The sequence below is a fragment of the Phodopus roborovskii genome, unplaced genomic scaffold (assembly GCF_943737965.1).
Source record: "Phodopus roborovskii unplaced genomic scaffold, PHOROB, whole genome shotgun sequence".
Taxonomy (NCBI): Eukaryota; Metazoa; Chordata; class Mammalia; order Rodentia; family Cricetidae; genus Phodopus; species Phodopus roborovskii.
The window spans coordinates 721356-742337 of NW_026126559.1; the positions used below are offsets into that span (position 1 = coordinate 721356).

The 20982-nt window shown below is 37.0% G+C and overlaps 1 non-coding gene across 1 annotated transcript; it reads right to left on the reverse strand.

Moving 5' to 3' along the window:
• Positions 1 to 521: 521 nt before the first annotated feature.
• Positions 522 to 631, reverse strand: LOC127234851 (U6 spliceosomal RNA). Its single transcript, XR_007835657.1, has one exon. It is a non-coding gene; the product is annotated as a U6 spliceosomal RNA (small nuclear RNA).
• Between the last annotated feature and the right edge of the window lie 20351 nt (positions 632 to 20982).

A 20982-nucleotide genomic window follows, 5' to 3' on the forward strand; every position in this document is an offset into this window, starting at 1 on the left:
TTAAATCTCTAAGAGGAGTGTATAGAAAAGTACTGTATTGAAAAAGTCTTCCAAATATTAATTCTCAGAAAACGCTATAAAGTAGCAACTATAGGATATTGCGGTAAATAAGGATCAGGATAAACAAATAAGCCGAATAGATGTTTATTCAGGGAGAAATAACTTACAACCTAGACAGATGAACACCAGGAAATTCAACCCGATCCTCTCCTGTCCGAGTCACGCCAGAAAGAGAGAGCCTTCCTGGCCCCCTCCGACCTCCTTCCTCAGGTCACCTCCGCCCATAGCTCCACCCCCCCAATGGGCGTGGTCAGTGCTACAGAAGGACTACCTCACTACAATTCCCCTTTTAGTCTAAAGAAAAGATTTAGGCTTAATACAAAACTATATACAAAACAGTGAATAACAAGTGTGCTCTAAGAAAAGGAAAATCGAGAACAAAATGACCTACTTATCTAGTCCTAGGGTGAGGGCATAATGGAGTTTACAATAGAGTTGTCCTAAGCTGGAAAACGTAAGTCAAAAATATGGAACGCTTCACGAATTTGCGTGTCATCCTTGCGCAGGGGCCATGCTAATCTTCTCTGTATCGTTCCAATTTTAGTATATGTGCTGCCGAAGCTTCTGACACCAGATATTGCGGTAAATAAGGATCAGGATAAACAAATAAGCCGAATAGATGTTTATTCAGGGAGAAATAACTTACAACCTAGACAGATGAACACCAGGAAATTCAACCCGATCCTCTCCTGTCCGAGTCACGCCAGAAAGAGAGAGCCTTCCTGGCCCCCTCCGACCTCCTTCCTCAGGTCACCTCCGCCCATAGCTCCACCCCCCAATGGGCGTGGTCAGTGCTACAGAAGGACTACCTCACTACAATAGGAGGTCCTCTAAATGTACTTAGAACAACTGATATTTTACTACATCTCACAATTATGTGAACCAGGGACTTATACAGGGACTGGGTTTAGTAATCTTGTCAGTCACATTGATAGAGGTCAATTAGCTGCATTCAGTTGGAGGAGGGCTGTTCTCGAGGATCGAGAGTTACTTCCCTGGCTCATCCATCATGTCAGGTAAGCGTGTCTGAAATGCTTAGCTCCCTAGAATTGTCGTCCAGAAGCCCTAAGCTTGTCCTTTCCAATACTGTGGTCACAAAATAGTTTTTTTTTCTACATGATGCCTTAAATTCTCAGGAAGCAGGCTGTAGAGAAGGAAATCAAAGTTACCAGTCCTTAAGTCATGGACTTGAAACCAGCCTCATTGTAAGGACATAGGTGTAGAGATAAATACTAACCACAAACTGATAACTAATGAGAGATGATAACATGCACATTAGCTCAGGTTAATCATTCTGCACTACACACAATTTACAAAATATTTCATTCTATCCTATAAAAAGAGGATTATTAAAACTAATATATAAAACAGGACTCATGAACTGCCATATTTTGTGGTTTGTTAGTCAAAAGAATTTTTCTCTATTTTGATAAAGAGAGACAGAGAATGAGATACTTATCAGACCAGAGGTAATTTTCATCCAATTGATTACTCTCATAGTTTTCTAGGGACCTGGGGATGCCTTCCACCTTGGCTCCTCCTATTGCTGACCTTTGGGAACATCACAAGACTTTCTTTCTTACCCAGGAAGCACCTCTGTAATTAGTTCTTCCATTAATTTTCTTCAATGATCTAGTTGGCAATAGAAGTCTGTTTCCCATTGTAGCTCTGATGAATGAGTTTCATGTTTGTACTTACTTATTTCTTACACTTAAATCTAAACGCACTAGCATAAGGTCACTATGCTTAACACCTATATACAACAATATCCTACAGAGCACAATATCTGCATATGGTTCACGTCCCAATGCATTTAAAATTAGAGATACAATGGAAGAAAGAAGAATTATTTTGAAAAATAAAGTTTAGACTTTACCTATGTAATTATTTTCAGCAGTAATAGCCATGTCTCTTAAAATTAATTTAATTTGAGCTAACATCTCCAACACAGAACATGTGTCTGGTGACAGTCTGAAGCAGCACTACTGAAGACAGACACACCTCCTTCCAGATCACTCAGTGCTCTTCTACCTTGTATTTGGTTAGTAACTACTGTGTGTCAGACACCATCTTAGGCATAGAGAGTATTCTGAATGAGCATTCTATTTTCAGACCCTGTTAAGCTGAATGACACTGTTTACTTATTACACAAAGTCAAAGTAGATAAATGGATATCCTAGACAATTATAATATATAAATATATAAAATATAAAGGCCCCCAGAAAGTGTGTGGAGAGGTCTTTGGTAGAATTAGGAAAGATGAATAAAAGCAGGGTGGGAAGGCTAGGGCAATGACTTACATAAGTTCAAAGAGTGGAAGATGAAAGCAGGGAAGAAAGTGGTACCACATGATCACTCCACAACTGGAATGAAGTGTTTCATCATTTCTCTGGGGCAAAGACAGCATTCTGAATCCTTCAGGAGAAACAGACCACTTGTGTGCATACTATAAATATGGTGATAGATTTGTTGAGTAACTATATGATTTTTAAAAAAATTTGTAAAACTGGGTTTCTGTCAGACTGTGAATGAAATGAAATTCAGATATTTTATTGGATATAAAACTATGAAGGAGGAAATTTAAATATTTCAAAGGAAGAAAAGGTACAAACATTTATATTTGAATTTCCTCTTTGGAATGGATGATGCCCAGGTGTGTGTGTGTGTGTGTGTTGTATATGTGTTCACATAAACTTGTTTATAAATCAAATTTTAAAAATATTTTCAATTTATTTTGTGTTAGTTTAACATTAAGTGATTTTCCTAGAAGTGTCTTTTCTATTCAAAAATTGAATTTTTTGGCATAAAAACTCATCATATTCTCTTGTTTTTATTTTGAAATGTCCCCATAGTTGTTATTTGTTGGTTTGAACACTATCAGTTTATCAGGTGGTGATAGTTATGTTTACCCTTATAATATTCACCTACAAAATAAAGCATAATACAGATACCATAAACTACTACTATATTGATGACAATAAAAGGAAGTTATGATGAATTTAAGATCTGAAATCAATATTAAGTAGTATTTTTGTACAATTTGATGGAAAGCCATAACCATGGTCATAGTAAAGTTTAAAATATACTCTACTAATATAGAAGCTTTTGTTTAAATTTATGGGTTTGTATGAAGGCAGGTGAAAGGATATCCAGAATATCCATGAATACCTGAATAAAAAAGTTAACGTATTTATTTGGGGAGTACTCACACATTATGGTTAATAACCACTGAGATCTTCTGCTCCTGGAGACACAGTATCTGTCCTGTAGGACGCTCTAACCACAACCCAAGAGAGAGAGAGTGAGCAAACCCCCCACCCTGTTCCTTATAAGAGGTAACATCCACATACTGAAGCCACAACCTAAGGTGTGGTCATTATCTCAAGTTTATTGGAAGAACAAGATGCCACTACATTTTTACCAAATTAATCATCATAACTATATTCCCAATATCTGTGGTCAATAAAATAACATAAACTAAGAAAAATGCAATGCAATGACAGAATATATAAGCTAAAATACACCTTTTAATAGTTTTATTAGGTTATTTGTAATATTTCATTATATACTTTACATTTTATAAAATTAATTTATTATGTGTGTGTGTGTGAGTGAGTAAGTGAGAGAGAGAGAGAGGAGAGAGATAGAAAAAGAGGTATCTATGTTAATGTAAGAACAAATATGCCTTGGCTCTGGTGTGTGGTTTGTCAGAGGATCATTTGCAAATCATTTCTCTTCTTCTTCCTTGGGATTCAGGTATTGAACTCAGGTTATCAGACACCCACAGCAAGTACCTTATGGGCTGAGCCATTTTATTGTCCCTGTAGTCTCCATTCTTTTTTATGGTAACTGGTCTCAGAATAGTTGCCTTGGTTATGATGTCTCTTCAGAGCATAAGAACAATGACTAAGACACTAAGGCAGAATACTTTTGTTTTATTTTATACTTTGTTTTTCTAGCTGAATTTTTGGACAGGACATCAGAAGGATATGTTGTATGTCCTTAGCACACTTTAGTGTTCCACTTACCAACTTTGGTTAAAATGCAACACAGAAGTGCTACAGACTGTGTCCTCTAAATAGGAAATGATATGGTGCCTTTGGGAAGACAGAGCCACACAAGAAAGGGATGTACCATACTTTCATGGTAGAATGTGAACAAAATCTCCAGTTTCTAACTTGTAAAAGCCAATCCATTCAGCTTTAGTAAAATAGGAAACACATGGAACTCAGAGGTCAGATGCTATATTTTAAAATCCCCTGTGTGTTTTCTAGTAGAAACAGGATCTAGACTGCCCTCTGATATGGTGATCTTAGAGTCACCAGTCTCTACTTCTAAAGTGCAAGTATAAATACTAGTGTACATAAATTTGAAATAGTTTTCTATACTTTCCAAAAGGAGGTCTTTTATTCCTATTATGTTACAGATGCCTTCATGTTTTTTTTTTTCTCACACTGTTATTGAGATCTCAAACTGTTTTTACAATGATGATTCATTATCTTATGTGAATTAGCATTTACTGATCATTCACTATATTCCATATGCTATTTACCATAGAATCTTTAAAAATATCATTGTCTTTCAAGGTAAGTGTGATGTTAAAGTAGTTCAGAGCTATTGTTTTCTTTTTAAATTTTTTGAGATGGTAATATAATTATATCATTACTCCCTTCTCACTCCTATTTCCAAGCCCTCTCATATACCCCTACTTTTTCTCTTTCAAATTTATGGTCTTTTTTAAATTAATTGTTATTATATGCATACATGTATGTTGTATATCTTCCTAAATATAACATTCACAGTTGGCTTAATGATTTTAATGGACTGGCCAGCTTTTTGTCTATATGAACAGTTAATAATGTGATTCATTTAAAATATTTAGAATTGCCCCCTAATTGCTGATTGTGGTATGCATGTGTACCCCTGTGTATAAAGGGACACCTGCCTGTGTGGGTGAGTGTTCAGACACCAAAGGAGCACTTCAGGTAATCTTCCTCTAACACTCTCCATCTCTTCACCTTAAGACAGGGTCTCAGCTCATGGACCCCAGGCAGACAGCTGGGGAACCAGCATAGGACTGAACCAGGCCCTCTGAACATGGGCAACAGTTAAGAAACCTGGGCAATCTATAGGGCCTCTGGTGGTGGAACCAGTATTTATCCCTAGTGTAAGAATGGACTTTGGGAGCCCATTGCCTTATGGAGGGACATTCTCTCAGTCTAGATGTGACAGACTTTGATGATCCCCCATGGAATGCTCCACTCTCCCTGTGGAGCAATGAGGGTGAGATGGGGGGGTTGGTGGGGGGAGCATGGCAGAATGGGAGGGAGAGAGAACTGGAATTGATGTGTGGAATAAGATTGCTTCTAATTAAAGTTTTAAAAAGACAGGGTCTCACACTGAGATTAGAACTCACTATTTTGGGGTCAGTGTGGCTGATCAGCAAGATCTAGCAATCTTCCTATAATCACACCCCGTCTTGACACATCTGGCTTTCCACATACCTTGGGGATCTGAACTCGTTCTACCTACTTGTGCAACAAGTGCTCTTGCATAGTGAACGAACCCAACAGTTTCTTCATTTTAATACAAAAGATACAGTCTTCATGGTATCTCTGTTATAGTTTAACCACAAAGTAGATGCATCTTAGACTTTGCTTTGTATTTCTCAATTATCTCTATTGCTTCACAGAAGTAAAAATGACATTAATTATGCTTTATAATATAGAATGGACTTTCTGAGGCATGATATAGTGATTGATTAATCACCACTTTTCATATAATCATTCAAAAGAGAGTCATACAAATTTGGAAGAAAATTAACCTGTATTATCTGATTTTCAAAATTCTCAAATATTGGCAACAGAAAAAGCATTCACAGACTTTTAGTCACATCTACCTAAATATCAACATTTCCATAAGATTGAAAAATACAAATTATATAGATGTCTTGATGTTGAATTTTTTTTTTTCTATAATGTAGTGGTTTGCCATAAGCCTAAATGTGTTACTATTTTAAACTTTTGCAGTATGAATTTTCTACTTTTAAGGAGATCTGTTGCTTGATAGAGCTCTTTACTTTTAAGATATTTTGAAAACTGGTTCTCCTGGAATGAAGAAGAGAAAGTAGACCAAAACTAAACCTTGTGAGTTCCCTTGAGTACTTACTAGATTTACTATGAAAACTGAATATTCATTTCTGCTTTACTAAAATTGGAGACAGGGAAAGAAAAAGATGAATGTTCTAACCACCTACACGGCTGCAATGAAGTAATAAAGCCAAATAGTGCAGGCTCCTTGGGGCTAAGTAATAACCACCACAGTGTTAGCAACTTGAATATTTAGAGAGAGAAATGATGCTTCTGGCAAGTTGGTTTGCAAGCACTTGCTGTAAAGCAGTGCCCATTCAAAATAGTTACAAATGGCTGCAGAGGAACAAAACCCGGTCCCACTCAACAAGGAATGATAGCTGCACACGTAGAAAACTTGAAACCAGAAACTGCTCATAACTAGATTTAATTCAGCCATTAATCCTCAACACATAAGCTAAGACTTTATTATAGGAAGGAAAACACACTCGAATACACACAGGTTTCACTATACAAACTTGTGTCTTTGAGTTCCTCTGGTCTATGTCAGAAAGTTAATGTAAAACTCCTATATGCTGCACTCCTGAAGCCAAGCAAAGCAGTGGGGGTTTCAATTAAAAACCACAGGAATGGAAAGGAGCACGTCAATAAAACCACAGACTTGTAAGTACTGCATACTAGTTTGCAAACAAACACAGCAAGCCTTCTAGGAGTATGAGTCTATTACTGTAGATTTAAGCTGAATATGTGGTGGTAGAGGTGACAGTCTCAGCGTGCTTTTTTCTCATTTCTTGCTCATGGGAATGCAAACCTGCGTCCTTTCCTCTTCGAAGCAGATGCAATAAGGAAATTGCCAACTGAAGAATGTATCACTGAAGCTGGAAAAGCTGGAATGATACTAAATCTTCCTTTTAAGCAGGAAAGTCATCAAAGGAAGATAATGTCTAAGCTGAACCTATATGCAATCAGTAATAGAGGAAATTTGGATATGTCATATGTCGATATCAGAATAAATCCATTTACTTTGCCTGGTTACCATCAAACTGTACTAATATCACATGTTATTTAAACATCTATTAGTTGCAGAAAAGTATCATCACTCTATGAGATAATATGTATGGTACAAAAATGAAATAAGAACAGAAGCAATTAAGTTGGATAAAACATAAACAAAGATTCAGTTTATAAGCCACTGTACACTGCTATGTGGCCTTTCGTAGTAACAATTGGTGTGGTAGTAACATGGAAGAAAAGACAATTCTGTAAGAAAGACTGAAGAGTGTATGTGAGTAGTTAAAAAGGTTAAATATGTCATGTGTCGCAACTTTATTACCAGTTAATAAGAGGCTTCAAATAGATAGGTTTCTTATTATGTCCAACCTGCTCATGAAATTAAATTCATTGCTCATCTAGTGTAGTAGGAGGCTTTCTTGGCACTGAAATAAAAATTAACAATATTTTTACTTATGGGCTACTTCAGTTGACATGGAAAAACTGTTTCAATTCTCATTTCACAGTAAATAAAAATATTTTATACAGTTTTAGAGAAAACATAAAAAAAGTCAACCTTGCTTGGTTACTAATATTTTGACTAATGTTTACCATATTGTAGTCTAATGAAACACAAGGTTTGTTTTGCAGAAGGCATTTTTTTTCTGGGTGAAAGATGTAGGTGAAGAAAGAGAATGCTTTGTTTTCTAAGGTTCTTATTGTAAAGTGTATGCAATATAGTCACCCAGAACTTTCGAAGGCTGTGATACACTTTGCACTTCCTAAGTAGTTAATCTTTGTGAATTGTAAGTTACAAATGAGCTTGCTAGAGGCTTTACTCCTTGTCCTATCTATCATTGTGTTATTTTGTCAATCAATTATTATACTTTCTTAGTCACTATTCTATTGCTGTGAAAGGACACCATAAACAAGGTAACTCACGATAAAAGGATTTAATTGCGGCTTGTTTACAGTTTCAGAGGCTTAATCTGGTATCCTTGTGGCAGAGAACATGTTGGTACACATGGTGCTGGAGCAGTAGCTGAGTTGTAGGCAGAGAGATAGAGACAAGACTGGGCCTGGCATGGGCTTTTGAAACGCCAAAGTGGCATACTTCCTCCAACAAGGCAACATGTCCTAATCTGTATAGTCCATTCAAACAGTGCCACTCCCTAGTGACTAATTTTATGGAGGTCATTTTTACTCAAACCACCACACTTTCCTAATTCCCAGAATGATGGTTTGACAGTAGTGAACTATATTCTTTTAGTCTAAAATCAAGCATTATTTTGTTTGATAGCTTTTGAGAATGTGATACATGCAGATTGTATGTTTTGATCATATCCACCACCACCCTATTTTCTTCTCTGTCTCCTCATCATTTCTCCCTGCAATGTAATTTTCTCATTTTAAGCTCACTGTATCCCCTCAGTGCTATTTGTAGTTGCCTGGGTATAGAATCATCTTCTGGAGTGTGGATAGTTTCTTTCAATGGAATGCATATCTGAAGAAGATTGAATCAACCTACCCCCAGCATAACTCCTCATCTGGTGTTGGGATTTCAGAAGCCCTTCCCCATCCATCTTTTTATTAGAAACTTGAATCTTAGTTATGAAATTCATAATGTGGGACAAGTTCTACTAACACCTAAGCATTTCTGTCACCCCCAGCAATTCATTCCAGTCTCTGATAGAGTGAGTTTCATAAATTGGTCATGTGAATAAAGAAAATAATTCCAACTGCTTGCTGCTAGCTCTGTCTTAAATATTAACTCATTTCTATTAATCTAAGTATTTCTAGGGTATCTCATCTTACCAGAGAGAGGATCTGGAGTCCTGCTCTCTTGGTCCTACATTTTGAATCTCCTCCTCTATCCACCCCTGAATCTTCCTTGTCTCCTAGTCCCGCCTATCTTGTTCTCCTATTTGCCAACAGTACTTTATTCATTAACCAATAAGAGAAACATATTTACAGAATGACATCTCCCATCATTCTGCCTGTGAAATCTTAACAATATCTCTGTAACAAACCCAAACCATTCCAAAATCAGTTGATATCCCACTACAGGTGGGATAAACCTCACAGGGTCTCATCCATATATGAAAAGCAATTAACAACTGCTGGGAAAGAACCAGTCTTTCCCAGACCAAAACCATTCCAAAATCAGTTAATATCCCACTACAGGTGGGATAAACCTCACAGGGTCTCATCCATATATGAAAAGCAATTAACAACTGCTGGGAAAGAACCAGTCTTTCCCAGACATGAGCCCCTGGAGAGGCTATCCAGTATCTAGGATCACTCCTGAAAACATACATGCAGATGACACTGAATAGACTTAGTAGGAAGTATGAATATGTTTGTGTGTGTGTGTGTGTGTGTGTGTGTGTGTGTGTGTGTGTGTGTGTGTGTGTAGGGGCAGAAGCAAGGGGGTATATGAAAGAGATAAGAAGGAGGAAAAGGAGAGGGAAATGATGTAATATTATTTTAACTAAATACATTTATTTTTAAGAAGGAGAATTAATTAGGATTTGATACTACATGTATGAAATGAATCCAAAAGTTAGTTTCCTCAAAATGTGTCCTTGTCTACTAATTTTGGATGAAGATCCTTTGCAAGCCCTCTGCCTCACCTGGAGCACTCCAACTTTGAGATAACAGCTCTGACCACGTTTTTGAAAAGCCATTATTCAATCATGAAAGCCAAGCATTTTTATGAAAATTAGAGTAGTTACAAAGTATAAATAAACGACATCTAAATTTAGTCTTTATTTTTAACCTACAAAAAACACAATATCAATAAAATATCAAGCTGTTACTAGTGAAATCCCTAAATGCTGCTTAGTTTTACAAAGACACGTAGTAGATTATTAAAAAGTAGTTAGCATAAAATGTACTGTAGTCACTTAAGTATTTATTTACCTGGTGTAATGTGCATGCAGATTAAAAGGTTAAAGCTAGTAATAAGCTGAGAAAATTAAGCAAATTAAGAAATAATGCATTTGTCATTTGCTAAAAGCCTTGACATGTATTTAAAACAAGGAATATTACTACATCAGCCTTCAGCATAAAGCACATTCAGCTTTATGTGCTAAAGTGTACAACAAACTATGAAATGCATAGTGATGGGCTGTACTTGTATTAGGAAATATAGAAGTTAAATAATAGTTCATTAATGTAACAATAATAAACCACTGCTCTGCTCCATCATAACTAAACCAGATTGGCATCTGTCTGCATCTCCTTACAATAACTTAGCCCCAAAGAAACAGGTAGTCTTGGGCATATTATTAAGTAAGTTAGTGGAAACTCTTAACAGGTATGTGATTGAGCCTCCTTCAACATGAAACCCTCTCCATCATGGGGTAAAAATGTCCACTTCCCTAAGTGATCTTGAGGTTAGTGTAAAAATTATGTTCATGCATATACATGTGTGCATACTTTTTTACATGTATGTTTATAACAATATATGTACATATATTTTTAGATGAACTAAATGTTCATACATAATTTATAAAGCTCTCATTTAAAACCATTTCACTCAGAATGATAACACCAATGGATGATCATAGATGGAAACTCAAGAAGCAAACATTTTTATCCATCAACTCCACAGTCAGATACCATGTAGTGTTTCCATCCAAAATGTTTTGAACCTGTGTTTATGACATTGAATATAAATAGATTTAGAAAAGAGAGTTATATGGTTTATTTTTTAAAAATTCACTAATGTTGTGGGATATTTTGAACTCTGTGTGAAGATATACTGCTGTTATTGGTGTGATTAAGAAAAACTGAATTTCTAGGCAGAAGGTATAGATGGGAATTTGAGGAGAGAAAGAAAGAGGAAAAAGAATCTAGGCATGCAGAAGACACAGAGCGTAAACAGGAGGTATAAGATGGAAGAGAGAAATGCCATGTAATAGAACATAGATTTATGTAAATGGGTTAATTTAAATTGTAAGAGCTAGTTGAGAACAAGCTTGTGCTATAGACAGCTTTTGTAGTTAATAACAAGTATCTGTACATATGTGGGAGCCAGTTGTGAAGCTTGGACTATCTGAGGGGCCCCTAGCAGTAGGATCATGATACAAACCTGGTATATGAGCTAGCTTGTCAGAGCTCATTCCCTATGGTGGAAAGCCATGGTCAGCCTTAATGTATGGGAGAGGGGCTTGGTCCTACCTCAACCAATTGTGCCAGACTTTGTTGACTCCTCGTGGAAGCCCTTACCCATGAGGAAGAGTTGACTGGGGGTGAACTTAGTGGGAGCAAGGGGAGGGGGAAGGAGGGGTGATAAGGAGAACTGTGTTTGGGATGTAAAGTGAAATTTAAAAGAATAAATAAATTATTTTTAAAAAAAGTCTCTGTATCATTATTGGGAACTGGATGATAGGACAAAAAAAAAAAAGACTCATTAAACACTCAATCCTGTTAAATATAATTTAAGTATGCCTAATACCTCATGTGTGAATATATCAAAATGGTATCACTTTTAGTTCAACATACATTGAAATTAATATTACACATATAAAGTTGTAGCACATATTGGACCTTTCCCCCATTATTACAGAGGACTAAATTCTTGAATATTGAATTCCTAAGCCAAAGTGCATAGGTAACGTTTAAGTTCTTAATGAAATTTAAAAAATAGTATTTCACAGTTATGATAGTGATTTGGAGTATTCAAAAATAAATAGATTATACAGAAATAACATTTGTGTCCAGGAATATCACAGCAGAGGGATGAAACTACTTTTGAATGAGAGCTTTACTATGCCAGAGCATGGCCATCAAAACTCTTAGAAAACATGCCACATTTGAGTAGCAGTTTTTATAATTGCATTGTTTCTTAAGCCGACTTGGAGCTGTAATCAATATTTGGCAAAGAGTACTGAGACAATAATTTTAATGAATAAAATTCAGCCTGAAATATATAAAATAGTTTATATATATATATATACATATATATATATATAATATATAAAATAGTCAAAAATGGTCAAGATTTCTACTTTATGTGAATTTACCAACAATATTCCCCATGTTGGTCTAATAACCAAATAATTATGTTTGAGAAAACTGTGCCCACCATATCAGACATGCATCTGAGATCCCATGGGGCATGCATGGCAATCATCACCAGCAACTGACTCACAGCCCAGTGATCACATCCCTGCCAGCTGGCTGAATACAATGGGTGAATACAGGAAAGGTTTCCCACATGGCCAGGGGAGCAGTGAGCTGGCAGGGGGCCTCCTAATCTTTCATTGCCAACTGGCACCTCAAAGCTCCTTAACTCTCCGAGGCATAGCCTTGCACACTGTGCTCAAGCCATCAGTACTTCTCACTGCTCTGGAGCTGTGTCGGGATAGGCACTCTCCCAGATATGCAGGCTGAACTCTTCCTTCATGAATAACTGCATGTGCAAGTTCAAGCATGTCAGGAAACAGAGATGGGGAAGTTGGCATTGCCTCAGAGTTGCCCTCCCACAAGTGTCCCCATCTGCTTTCATGCCCCATCTAAATGTGCCCATCAACAGCGTCTCCACTCATTCTCACCAGAGTATTTAAATGACACATAATGCTGCTCCAAGACTAAGAAACTGAGATTTTGAGAAAAAAAATTAAAATAGTTCAAACTATTGATTTTTCAGCCCAGCAATGAAAGAGCAAGTGAAACTTTCCAAAAATAGAATCAACACATATTTTATTAATGTTTTGTCAGCATTAATTGATAGGTTTGATTGTGGCATCTATACATTTACATCGTATTTTCTCCTTTTTATGGCCATATTACCCTCCCTGGTTTCTCATTCATCCTCCCATTTATCTCTTTCTTTTCCCCAAACAATTTCCCTTCTGTTTTATCACATGTTTACACTACACACACACACACACACACACACACACACACACACACACACACAGCTACACATATGTGGCTATAACAAATGTGCAGGTTGGTATGGTATCGTAAGATGAGGAAGAAAACTTGTGAAAGCTCCATTCACAGCAAGAAAGACACCTTTAGCAACAACTGAAGACGGTTTTGCTCAAACAAGTCGTTTCTTTCTACTCACATAAACAACCGTTATTCTAATTTAAATATAATTTACAAAACAAGGTATTTTACAACTTTATTGTGCAAGTATACAGCTATAGTTATCGTGGCTCCATCTTGCCAATTTCAAACATTTGTTGTCTTTTTTTATGTCTCCTGCCATCTAAATGGTCCTCCATCATCCTGTTCTTTTTCTTATAGTTTATTTGTTGAAGAACCCAAGGTATTTGACTGATGCAATTTGTCATAGTCTGTTTTTCATCACCCTGCACTGTGGTTTAGATAGCTTGTTTTTAGTCCTTTGTATTTCTTGAAAATTGACAGATGGGCTCAAGACTTTGATGAGACACATATTCAGTTCTCTTGGCAGGACCGTGGGCTGTGCGAGGATTCTGCTATGAGGAGGCACATCATGACTGCCAGGCTGGCTTTTTGTGATGCAGGTGGTTGTTTAAGCCCAGTGCCTGCATCCATTATTTCACTGCAAAACATTGACATTGATTTACCTCTCACTTACTCTTTGGAATAGTTTTTTAAGATGTTTCCCTCCATCCATACCTAGCTCCTTGATTGTGCTGTTCACACAGGAGAAAAAAAAATAAATGCTAGATATTCCACTTGGCAAATTTGGTTTCCTATTAGTTTATGGAGACGGAATGGTGTTTTAAACTTATGGATTTAAATGTGTAAGGAGGCTTTCAGTTATTTTGAGTGGTTTATTCTCTTTCTTTTGAATGTCCCATTTTTCCTTTTTTGGATGTCCCGTCAAGTCAGTTTCCAGGTTGTCTTGATATTAGTAGTCTGTGATAGTGTCATTGAATCTGGTAGATAATGGGTTTCAGGTACAGCTTGCACATTACTTTCTCTGATTTCTTTTAGTGGAAATGGCATTTAAAGATCATTTTACAGGTGCCAGGGGTACTTTTTATGACATAGATGGCAGCAGTCTCATGGCCACCCTGCTGAACAGAGCCAAGACTATAATACATTCACAGGACCACACTATCATACAACATATACAAAATGTGAGTCAACGTGTGTGTATAGAAGCATGTGCATACACACACACACACACACACTTTTATATTACAATGTCTAGTCTGTTCCTGCTCATTATATTTCAGATTCTAAATCAAATGATTTTTTTTACTTACTATTTTTTTTTCTTTTCATTAACTTTATACTATATTTGTGTTTCCCTTCTTCCCAGCTGAAGTTTGATTCTCAATGGCCCAGGAAAGGATGAAATAAATCATAAATCTTCATTTACTTCATCTGACACTACTCCTAAACCTTTCATAACAGTGACCCTCTTACTATCACTGGCAGCTGAGTTACTGAAAACATTTTTGTTTAATGCTAATGTGATAATTACTTGAGTTTCTTCAATTCTTCTGAGATGCTTCCATTTTGCTCTCTATAAATGTTTTGTTATTTTAACCTTCACCAACAGTACACAGGGGCTCCAGATTTTCTGCATCCTCTCCAAAAAGTTTTATCTTTTATAGTTTTGAAATAGTGAACTTGTCAGGCACTCTTCTTCAAATATGTTGCTGGGGATGTGAGTGGGAAGTCCTGCATACCTCCGAATCCCCTAGTGACCTTTGCTTCCAAGCTATGAGAATCAGCCTCTGCTTTCAGCCCCCGACATTCACTTTATTTCTTTTAACCTAAAGGCAGAACAGGAAAACTTTTGTACCACACATCATTCATTGACTGCTCTGCAGGCCCCTTTTGCTTCTGCCCATGAGGTCAGCAACATCCTAGGTTTTACCCCAATGAGTAGTCCTTTCCATGTTTCACACAGTTCAAGAGAAATCAAATGTCAGAGCCTTTGTGCATTGAGTCTACCTGGAACTTTCTTCATCCTCCTGATATTTTTCTGGTTCAGGCCCAACAGGTTCCTGAAATGTTTCTTTCGGTGAATGTTTCTCTCCACTCAATGTAAAATGGCACCATGATTTTACCCCCACTCTCTTTACGTTTTGCCTTTTAATTCTCAGGATATTATGATGTATGTATCTGCTCAGAATCTTAATAATCTAGGTTCTAAGTTTCAAAGGGGGAAATACTTTTCCATATATTCTCTGCTGAGTTTTCAGAAGATACTCCTGCATAAAGTGAATGATATATATATATATATATATATATATATATATATATATATATTTCTTATTTTACATCGATCCCAGTTCCCTCTCCCTTTCTCCCTCCCTCCCATGCCTCCCGACAACCCTCCCATCCCATTCACCCCACCTCCAACAGGAGGGTGATGTTCTTTGACAAATGAATGAGCTAATGGGTAAGATTAGCTATCATGACTACAGATATTCTCAGCTTCACTTTTTTTTTTTTTAAGAGAATTCTGTCAAATGGTCAGAATTAGGAATAACATTGACAATGATCTGATATTCAGTAAAGAGCTTCCAATTGAAGTTTGAAAATAGCATGAATCAATCTTACTTGTAGAGGGACTATAAAAAACTCAGGAGTATTGTCATGTCATGAAAGTAGATAAGGGGCTGTGAGAGGTAGAAGAGAGGTGCCAAGGAAACAGCCAAAGAAGAGATGGTAACAGAATACATATAGCATGAATACAGAATGGGGCTATAACAGGAGGAGAGGGACCAGCCAGGGTGAATGGGTAGACAGAGGAGAGAAGAAAAGGAAGATTCATAGAGTGCATGTGGTAGCACCATAATGAAGTCCATTATTATGCAGTCAGAAAGAAAAGACAACACTATTTAGAAGAGGCTAAGAATGCCTGGCTTTGAGAGATGCTGCTCACTAAAGAAACAGATTCAACTAGACAGGAGGAATAAGTTCAAGAGTTTACCATGGGGCTGGAGAGATGGCTTAGCCATTAAAGGCTAGGCTCACAACCAAAAATATAAGAGCTTACCATGCAACATGATGACTACTTGTTATAACAACACATTGTACATTTGAACTTTTCTGAATAGATATGGCATGTTCTTGTAACCTCAAAAACATGAATATGAAAGGTCATCCACCATACACTAAGCACTTTGATTTAGTCATTACACAGTGCACACATATCTAACTTTTGTGTCAATTAAAAGTAAATAAAAACACAAACAAAATAGCATGTGTTGGTTGTGTCATATCCACTGAGCACTCTGTGATTTACTGAATGCCCAATATGGAGTGGCAACCATGGCTTTTGTCAGCTCTGGTCCCTGTTATCTGTACATTCAACATTATTAGAAATATGATGGATCTTGGTTTCCACACTTGTGAATCAGTGTAGTATTTAAAACTACCAAATTAGAAGAGCTAAAACAAACAAATGTTTTATTTTATAATGTTGGCAGTTGATTACAGCAGCATGTGCTGTAAACTAAACCCATTTCTGAACTACAAACCTGGCTGTCTCTGGGTGCCCCATTGACAAAGAATTCAGCTCTTCTCTGTAGGCTAAATTGGAAAACTGACAGTTATACCTTCTAAAAATTTCAGATTTTGCAGGACAGTTTCATTCTAATATCTACTTGCAAAATAGTGTGGAGTGAGATGTTAAACAGCACATATTTTTAATTTAAAATCCATTAGCTTTCCACATAAGTAATTAGAATTTTACACTCCAATGCCTCCTGGTTCCCTACAGAAAATTGAGCACGCAGAATATAATTTGATTTAATTTTTGTCCTAGGTTTAATCTACCTTAAATTTTTTAAAAAAAAAAATCTCAGGAGAAATTTTAACGAGCTAAAAATTTTTGTGTGGCTTTTTTTTTTTTTGGTAAATCTGGCATTTTATTGTGATATTCTTCAGGAAAAGACACAAAGCACTTATAAAAGAAAAATGAGGACAAAATATTTACTTTGCATTTTAAAATTAAAAAAAATTTCAGGGGCAATTCTTCACCATAGCAATATACTATGAGAAAATACAAAGGGCATATGGGACATTTCCTATCAGTTTCAAACCCACTGTTGTCTCATCAGTGTGGGAGAATTCTATGTCCACCCAGGTCTTTCACAATTTTAGTTAGTGCCACTAAACCCCCCTCACAGAAGATATTGAGTGAACTTGGCACTGCTACAGCACATTTGTCGTTGCTCAAGATGCTAAGTACTGGGCCCTAATCCCATTCCATGACCACTTCCAGGCCACAGCTGTGGATGTTTCTTGTAGATTCTTCATCACCATGGATTAGTTTGGAAGCCTGTAGTCTAATTTCAAATTCCTTGGAATTCACTGACTATTTTGTTTAGTGAGTCATCAGTCAAGTTGACACTTTCTGTTTATGTAACCTTGTGTTTGTTTAATATCTTGTTTCCTTTTAACCATTTTTGCCTCAAATCACACAGTGTCTGAAGCTGAAATTTTCCTTCATTATTTGTTAAATATATCTTGACCCATTACTCTGCTTTTTATCTTCCCCTATTGTTACAATGCCTGGAAATGCCAATATTTAACCTGAGTGAGTGAAAAGTCATTTTTCATCTATGTAAAACAACTAGAGTATTAGGGCATTTTCTATGAAAGACAATGGGAGTGTATGACCACAGTAATACAAACTAGTGAAGGTGAGCATATGACCACAGTAATATGAACAATTGAAACATGAGCACACAAGTATACATAGCTGTTAGAGTAATGACAGGTAGGTAAATAGATGAATAGGTAGGTAGATGCATGGAGAGACACAGACAGCTAGATGTATATAGCTAAACTAGAGAAGAAGGTGTATATTATATAATTAAGTAAATCTATTAGTAAGAAGTTTTGGAAATTTGAAAAGAATACAATACCAAACATCTGCCTTCATCAGAGCCTTAGCCCAGCACCCACAAGGAGAGGTGAGCAGAGGCCTTCTTCTGCTCCCCTCTTCTCCCTCATTGGAGCCAATTGATGAGGGCACATAGCCCCTTCTCACTCAATGAATACACAGAGAACTGGGGGCAACCCAAAACATCCAGCATCTGGTGAGCTCTAGGCTTTCTCCTGTCCCCTTTGGAAGCCCTACATAGGGGCATGTGGCCCTTTCCCACCCACTGAATCCCCCAGAGACTGGGAGAAGCACAAACCACACAGCACTGCATCTGCCACCATTAGAGCCCTGCACCCACTGGGAAAAGCCCACCTTCACCCACAGGAAGAAGAGATGGGAAGACTACAGTATAAGGACATATTCAAAAATATAAAGAGAAATATGGTACTAAGAGAGTCAAGGGGTTCTATACTAGCAAGAACTGAACATATCCACACAGATGAAGCAGAAGAAAATGACTTTAAAAACAACTTTATGAAGATGATAGAGATCCTTAAAGGAAATGAGAAAATCCCTTAAAGAAATGGAAGAAAAGACAAACAAAACAATGGAAGAAATGGAGGAAAAGTAAACAAAAAAATGCAAGAAATCAGCAAGTCTCTAAAAGAAAGCAAGGAAAGCCAAGAAAAAAAAAATAAAAAGAAAAACACACAATCAAATAGGTGAAGGAAACAGTTCAAGCAGTTCAAGACTTGAAAACTGAAATAGAGGCAATAAAGAAAACACAAAGTGAGGGAATGCTGGAAATAGAAAATCTGGGTAAACAATTATGAGCTACAGATGCAAGCATAACCAGAAGAAGATAAGAGATGAAATAGAGAATCTCAGGTGTTGAATATACTAGAGGAAATAGACTCATTGACTAAAGAAAATGTTAAGTCCAACAAATCCTTAGCACATAATTGTAGTGAGATAGTCCTTCTGTGGCACTGACCACACCCATTGGGGGGTGGAGCCATGGGCAGAAGTGACCTGTGGAAGGAGGTCGGAGGGGGCCAGGAAAGGCGCTCTCTTTCTGGCGTGACTCGGACAGGAGAGGATCGGGTTGAATTTCCTGGTGTTCATCTGTCTAGGTTGTAAGTTATTTCTCCCTGAATAAACATCTATTCGGCCTATTTGTTTATCCTGATCCTTATTTACCGCGATACATAATATCTAGGAAATACGGGACTTTGTGAAAAGACCAAACCTAAGAATAATAGGTATAAAAGAAGGTGAAGAAACCCAGCTCAAAGGCACAGAAAATATATTGAACAAAAATAATAGAAGAAAACTCAATAAGCTAGTCACCAAAACACCAAATAATCAACTTTAAATGGGTAAAGATCTAAGTAGAGAATTTTCAATAGAGGAATCTCAAATGGCTCAGAGTCACTAAAGAAATTGCTCAACATCATTAGTCTTCAGGTAAATGCAGGCAAAACAACTCTGAAATACAATTTTACACCTGTCAGACTGGCTAAAATCAAAAACAGCAAAAAAGTTTATGCTGGAGAATATGTGGAGAAAGGGAAACACTGCTCCATTGCCACTTTGGAAATCAATATGGCAATTTCTCAGGAAAATGAGACTCAGTCGACTTCAAGATCCAGCAATTCCACTCTTAGGCATATACCCAAATAAAGCACATTCATACCACAAGGACATCTGTTCAACTGTGTTCATAGCAGCATTATTTGTAATTCCCAGAACAGGAAGCAACCTAAATGCCCCCAACCTAAGATTGGATAAACAAAATGTGATACATTTATACAATAGAGTACAACTCAGAGGATAAAAAAACAAATGACATCTTGGAATTCAAAGGCAACTTGATGGAAATAAAAGAAACTGTCCTGAATGAGGTAACCCACACACAGATAGCAAAACATGGTATGCACCCATTCATAAGTAGATATTAGATGAAGAGCCAGATTACCAATCTAAAATCCACAACCCCAGAAAAGCTAGGAAATAAGGAGGACCAAAAGAGAAACATACATGGACACCAGCCCAAGAAGGGGAAAGGGACAAGCTCTCCTGAGTAAATTGGGAGCATGGGCAGGGGGAGGGAGGGAGGAGAAAGAGGAGGGGAGAAGCTGAGGGAGGATGAGAACATGAGTCATCAGGAAGGTCCAGTTGGGGAAAGAACAGAGAAGGAGAGCAAGGAAAGAGATACCTTGGTAGAGGGAGCCATTATGAACTTAACTAGAAACCTGGCAGGAGGGAAATCTTCAGGGATCCACAAGGATGACCCCAACTAAGAATCTAAGCAATAGTCGAGAGACTACCTTAAGTGTTCTTCCCCTATAATGAGATAGATGACTACCTTACATGACACACCAGAGCCTTCATCCAGTAGCTAATGGAAGCAGAAGTAGAGATTCACAGCTAAACACTGAGCCAAATTCCTGGAATCCAATTATAGAGAGGGAGGAGTGAAGACCAAAGAGGTCAAGACAATGCTGGGAAAACCCGTAGAAATGGCTAACCTGAGCAAGTGGGAGCTCAAATACCCAATCTGACAGATTAGGAACCATCATAAAATAAGTATCTATTACTAGTGCACGAATATGCTTTTGTAGCCCATTCCCCATGGAGGGATACTCGTCAGCCTCAATACACTAAATACTTTGATGTTTCCCCCATGAGAGGCCTCACCTTCCCTAAGAAGTTTATGAGGGATGGGATAGAGGGTTGGTGGGGGAGATGAGAGGAGAGAAGGGAGAGGGAACTGGGATTGATATGTAAAATATAATTGTTTTTAATTTAAATAAAAATTAATTTTAAAAAGAAAGTAAAAAGAATATAATACCATTTCCCAATGATCTACTGTTTTAATCATTGTAGAACTAGTATTTAAAACATTTGATTTAATTTTCAAATATTGGAAAAATTAATACACAGCAGGATAGTGATCTTTTAAGTTTTCATGTCTTCAGAGTATAATAGAATATTAACCTAGTTTCTGATTCCAGATTTAGGAAAATTAACAATTTAGCT